Below are 6587 nucleotides of genomic sequence, written 5' to 3' on the forward strand. Positions count from 1 at the left end.
TGGCGACCTCCATGCTTGGCTAACCACCAATTTAGTCAAATGCCCCACCCCTTCCCTGAAGGTTAGTGCTCTGAGATAAACCACAAGAATGTTCCCGGACACCTGCTCAGGCCTGAGGGCATTAAACACCCATTCCTCCCCCTCCCTTACTTCCTCTTTCTTTACTTCCTTTTTCTTCTTTAAGAACCTTTTGCTTAAGTTCAATAAACAGACCTTGACCACCCATTGCTTGGTCTAGCTCTCTCTTTCTCGCCCATTTATTTTCAGGCTTAGTCCCCCTCAAGACCCGAGAATTACCAGAATCCTGCTGGACGGGGCAGGAAAAGATTTTTCAGTCAAATGGACCCAAGAAACAAGTGGGATAGCAATCCTAATATCCAACAAATTTGACTTTAAACTAAAAATCAAAAGATGAAGTAGGTCAATTCCTACTCATCACAGGAGAAATCCATCAGGATGAAGTCTCACTTCTGAACATTTATGCCCCAAATACAAAGGCACCCACATTTGTAAAAGAAACATTGCCAAAACTCAAAATCACACATAAAACTGCACACAATTATAGTGGGAGACTTCAACACCCCACTCTCACCACTGGACAGGAACACCAGACAGAAACTTAAAGGAACTAAGAAGTTATGACCCAATTGGGCTTAACCAACATCTATAGAACATCCCATCCAAATACAAAACAATACACCTTCTTAGCACCACATGGAACCTTCTCTAAAATCGACCACATACTTGGCAATATAGCAAACCTCAACAGGTACAAAAAATTAAAATAATCCCCTGTATCTTATCAGATCACTATGCTGTAAAGTTAGAATTCAACACCACAATTTGCAGAAAACCTACAAACTCATGGAAATTAACACCCAATTGCACAATTCCTGTGTTGAGGAAGAAATAAAGATTAAACATTTCCTAGAATTCAATGAGAATGCAGACACAACATACCCAAACTTATGGGAAACTTTGAAACCAGTGCTAAGAGGAAAGTTCATAGTGCTAAATGCCCACATGAAGAAACAGGAGAATAATCACACTAGAGAATTAACAGCACAACTGAAAGCTTTAGAAAACAAAGAAGCCAATACACCCTGGAGGAGCAGACGCCAGGAAATAATCAAATTGAGGGCTGAAATCAATAAAATGGAAACTAGGAGAATAGAAAGAATCAATATAACAGTTGGTTCTTCGAGAGAAAAAAAAACAAGAGACAAACCTTTATCCAAACTTAAGAATGAACATGCAAATTAATAAAATCAGGAATAAAAGGGGGGACATAACAGACACAGGAAATCTAGAGAATCATCAGCTTATATTCCTCAAAATTTGAAAATCTAAAGGAAATAGACAATTTTCTGGACAGATTCACTTAACAAAATTAAATCAAGAACAGTAAGCAACTTAAATAGACCTATAACCCCTAATGAAATAGAAGCAGTCATGAAAAGTCTCCCAACCAAAAACAGCCCCGGACAGATGGCTTCAGTGCAGAATTCTACCAGAAATTCAAGGAACAGCTAACACCAATTCTCCTCAAACTATTCCACACAATAGAAGCAGAAGGGTCATTGCCAAACTCTTTATGAGGCTTCAATAACCTTGATACCCAAGCCACACAAAGACAACCAAGAAAAAACTATAGACTGGGGCTGGAGAGATGGCTCAGAGATTAAGAGCTCCGACTGCTCTTCCAGAGGTCCCGAGTTCAATTCCCAGCAACCACATGGTGGCTCACAACCATCCATTATGAGATCTGGTGCCCTCTTTTGGTATTCAGATATACATGGAAGCAGAACGTTGTATACATAAAATATTTAAAAAAAAAAAGAAAAAAGAAAAAAGAAAAAAACTACAGACCAATATCCCTCATGAACATTGATGCAAAAATACTCAATAAAATCCTGGCAAATCGAGTGCCGCGGCCGGGCCTCGCGAGCGGAGTAGTCGGTTGCCCCGGCTACCATGTTTGCTCCTTAGGAAGGCGTCCAACCCCTGCCGCAAGCCCAACTGTAGGACGCTGTGTAGAGTTCATCTTCCAGCAGCCCTATGACCAGGCCTACCTGCTGGCCGCCATCCCTCCACCTGAGATTGAGCAGCCTCGATGCCCACCCTCATCTGGGACTCGCTCCTGGTGCCCCAAGTGCAACCGGTTGCTTCGGCCACCCTCCCGCCGAGGGAGAGCCCCAGGGCGGCAGAACTGACCTCTCTGTCCGATGAAGACAGCAGCGCCAAAAGCTCCCAGCCACCCAGCCCACCCTCCCCAGTGCCGTCGTCCTTCTCTTCCACGTCGGCCTCATCCGTGGATTCCGAGGCCTTCGTCTCCTTCCCCGGCTTGGGTCAACTGCCCAAGCAGCTAACCAGGCTCTCAGTAGCCAAGGACCCCCAGTCCCAGAAGGCCTTCAACTGCAAATACTGCAAGAAGGAGTACCTCAGCCTGGGCGCCCTGAAGATGCACATCTGAAGCCACACGCTACCCAGCGTCTGCGCGACCTACAGAAAGGCCTTCTCTAGGCCATGTCCACACCCATACTGGTGAGAAACCATTCTGCTCCCATTGCAACTGTGTCTACACTGACCACTTTAACCTGCCTACCCACCTTCAGACACTCAGATGTGAAGAATACTATTGCCCGTGCACTTTCTCCAGGATGTCCTTGCTTCATAAACACCAGGAGTCTGGCTGCTCTGGAGGCCCACGCTGACCCTACTGTCTCAACATCCTTTCTGGCATCTCCTTGGTTCCCTGGAGCTGGTCCTCACCACAGGACTCCATCCAAGCCTTGGTCCAGGAACCTGTGGAGGCCATGTCTGGCCCTGGTTCCTGCTTGGCTCTCTTGGTGGCCTTTCCACAGATGATGGATGGAGGGCCAGGTGCCTGGGTTCCCTCCCTGAGCCACCCCTCAGTATTCACGAGGTATAGCCTCTGGACACAGCTACTTCGAGCCATAGGACTAAAGCCAACCCACTGGCTGGGAAGCTTGAACCCCACTCAGGGGACCCCTACTTCCCTACCTCCCCCAAGGACCCTTCAGGCCAACTTCCTCAAGGTACAACAGAATATGCAATAGTCTCCCTCCAACGGCTGCTACATTCAGGCCTCAGCAGGGTGGTTGCTGGACACATGTCCAGGTGCCCCTGGGCCAGCGCAGCCATTTCAGCCCTCCCCCATTTGTCCTGGTGACACCTGTTTCACAGTTTAACTGTCTGAGAAGCGTGGTCAGAGTGACGTAGTGTGACTGTGTTTGCTCTTTCGCTTTCTCTTTGCTTCTTGCTATACAGACCTCTACCTAGCCAGCTGGCTAGGTTGCTCTGTAAGTAAGGCTTTTCCCTATTAAATACCCTTACATTTCTACCTGACTCCGTATTGGTAATTTCCCACTATAGGGGACCATGAGTAATGGCCGTCACTTGTTAGGGCCAAGTGGGGTGCTTCGGCCTGGCCAATGTGTCTCCCAGAACTATTTTGGGGCCAACAGGTGGCCCTGGGAGGAAGATGTTTACATTTTAAAGGTATTTATATTGAAAGCAGCATTACTCAATAAAGTGGTTAATTTATAAACTATAAAAAAAAATCCTGGCAAATTGAATCCAAGAACATAGTAGAGAAATCATCCACCATAATCAAGTAGGCTTCATACCAGGGATGCAAGGATGGTTCAACATAGGAAAATCAATGTAATCCACCATATAAACAGACTGAGGACAAAAAAAAAACAAAAACAAAAACAAAAAAAAAAAAAACACATGATCATCTCACTAGATCACTAGATGCTGAAAAAGCCTTTGAAAGAAATCCAACACCCCTTGATAAAAGTCTTGGAGAGATCAGGGATAACAGGAACATACTTTACCATAGTAAAAGCAATATACAGAAGCCAACAGCCAACATCAAATTAAATGGTGAGAAACTCAATGCAATTCCTCTAAAATCGGGTACAAGACAAGGCTTCCCTACCCTCTCCATACCTCTTCAACATTGTCCTTGAAGTCCTAAGCTAGAGCAATAGACAACAAAAGGATATCAAGGGGATACAAATTGGAAAGGAAGAAGTCAAACTCTCACTATTTGCAGACAATATGATAGTCTATAAGAATGACCCGAAAAACTACCAGGGAACTCCTACAGCTGATAAACACCTTCAGCAAAGTGGCAGGATACAAGATTAACAACAACAACAACAAAAACAAAAAGCAAAAAAACAAAACAAAAAAACAAAAAAAAAAACTGTAGCCTTATTATATACAGATGATACATTTGTGGAGAAAGAAATCAGAGGAACATCACCCTTTACAATTGCCACAAAAATACCTTGGGGTAATGCTAACCAAAAAAGTGAAAAACCTGTACCATAAGAATTGAATCTCTAAAAGATACCAGAAAATAAGATCTCCCATGCTCTTGGATAGGTAGGATCAACATAGTAAAAGTGCCAATCTTGCCAAAAGCAATCTACAGATTGAAAGCAATCCCCATCAAAATCCCAACACAATTCTTCAGACCATGAAAGAACAATTCAACTTTATAAGGAAAAACAAAAGACCCAGGATAGCCAAAACAACCCTGTAACAAAGGAACTTGTGGAGGCATCACCATCCCTGACTTCAAGCTCTATTACAGAGCTAGACAGAGCTGAAAACAGCTTGGTATTGGCACAAAAAGAGATGGGTAGACCAATGGAATAGAGTTGAAAACCCTGATATTAACCCACACACCTACGAATACTTGATTTTTGACAAAGAAGCTAAAGTTATACAATGGAATAAAGAAAGCGTCTTCAACAAATGGTGCTGGCAAAACTGGATGCTGGAATGTAGAAGACTGCAGAGAGATCCATGTCTATTGACATGCACAAAACTTAAGTCCAAATGGATCAAAGACCAACAAATCCAGCCACAGTGAACCTATTAGAAGATAAAGTGGGAAATACCCTTGAATTAATTGCTACAGGAGACTGCTTCCTGAACTTTACACCAGTAGCACAGACACTGAGGTCAACAATTGATAAATGGGACCTCCTGAAACTGAGAAGCTTCTGTAAGGCTAAGGACACAGTAAGACAAAATGGCAGCCCACACACTGGGAAAAGATATTCACCAACCCCACATCTGATAGAGGGCTGATCTCTAAAATATACAACAAAACTCATGAAGCAAGTCTCCAAAACACCAAACAATCCAATTAAAAAGTGGGGGAACAGAACTAAATAGACAATTCTCAATAGAGGGATCTAAAATGGCTGAAAGACATATAAGAAAGTGTTCAACATCCTTAGCCATCAGGGAAATGCAGATCAAAACAACTCTGAGCTACCATCTCACTCCTGTTAGAATGGCCAAAATCAAAAACACCAATGACGGTTTATACTGGAGAGGATGTGGAGAAAGGGGAACACTTCTCCACTGCTGGTAGGAGTGCCAACTTGTACAGCCATATTGGAAATCAGTATGGTGACTCCTCAGGAAAATGGGAATCAGTCTACCAAAAGATCCAGCAATTCCACTCTTAGTCATATATCCAAAAGAAGAACATTCATACAACAAGGTCATCTGTTCAACGATGTTCATAGCAGCACTATTTGTAATAGCCAGAACCTGTAAGCAACCTAGATGCCCCTCAACTAAAGAATGGATAGAGAAAATGTGGTACATTTACACAATGGAGTACTGCTCAGCAGAAAAGAAAAAAAATGGAATCTTGAAATTTGCAGGAAAAATGGCGGAACTAGAAGAAACCATTCTGAGCTAGGTAACCCAATCACAAAAAGACAAATGTGGTATGTACTCACTCATGTGGCTTTTAGACATAAAGGATTACCAGCCTACAATCCATACTGCCAGAGAAGCTAGTCAACAAGGAGGACCCTAAGAGAGATATACATGGTCCCCTGGAGAAGGGGAAAGGGCAAGTTCTCCTGAGCAAATTAGGAGCAAGGGAGGAGGGGGAGGGAGCTAGGAGAATGGGAGCTAGGAGAATGAGAAAGGGAGAAGAAGAGGGTTGAGGAGGACATGAGAGAGCAAAAAGGTTGAGTCAGGGAAAGAATATAAGAAAACAAGAAAGGAGATACCATAATGGAGACTTTAGGTTTACAGAGTAATCAGGCACTAGGGAAAGGTCTGGAGAGCTACAAATATGACACCAACTAACAATCTAAGCAGCAGAGGAGAGGCTATCTTAAATGCCATCCCCCGATAATGAGATTGATGACCGTCTTATATCTCATCCTATAGCCTTCATCCAGCAGCTGGTGGAAGTAGAAGCAGACACCCACAACTAATCACTGAACTGAACTGGAATTCAGTTGCAGAGAAGGACGAGTGATGAGCAAAGGGGTCCAGACCAGGCTGATGAAACCCACAGAAACAGCTGACCTGAACATCGGGGAACTCTTGCTCCCCAAATTGATAGCTGGGATACCAGCATGGGACTGATCCAGACCCCAGGAACATGGGTTTCAGTGAGGAGACCTTGGAAATCTATGGGGCCTCCTGTAGTGGATCAGTACTTATCCCTAGCATAGGTGTGGACTTTGGGAGTCTAATCCACATAGAGGAATACTCCCTGAGCCAAGACACAC

The 6587-nt window shown here is 43.8% G+C and overlaps 1 pseudogene; it reads left to right on the plus strand.

Annotated features, from left to right (window-relative positions):
- Positions 1–411: 411 nt before the first annotated feature.
- LOC113832995 lies at positions 412–2714 on the plus strand (annotated as a pseudogene).
- The last annotated feature ends 3873 nt before the right edge of the window (positions 2715–6587 follow it).

This window comes from Cricetulus griseus, assembly GCF_003668045.3.
Source record: "Cricetulus griseus strain 17A/GY chromosome 1 unlocalized genomic scaffold, alternate assembly CriGri-PICRH-1.0 chr1_0, whole genome shotgun sequence".
NCBI lineage: Eukaryota > Metazoa > Chordata > Mammalia > Rodentia > Cricetidae > Cricetulus > Cricetulus griseus.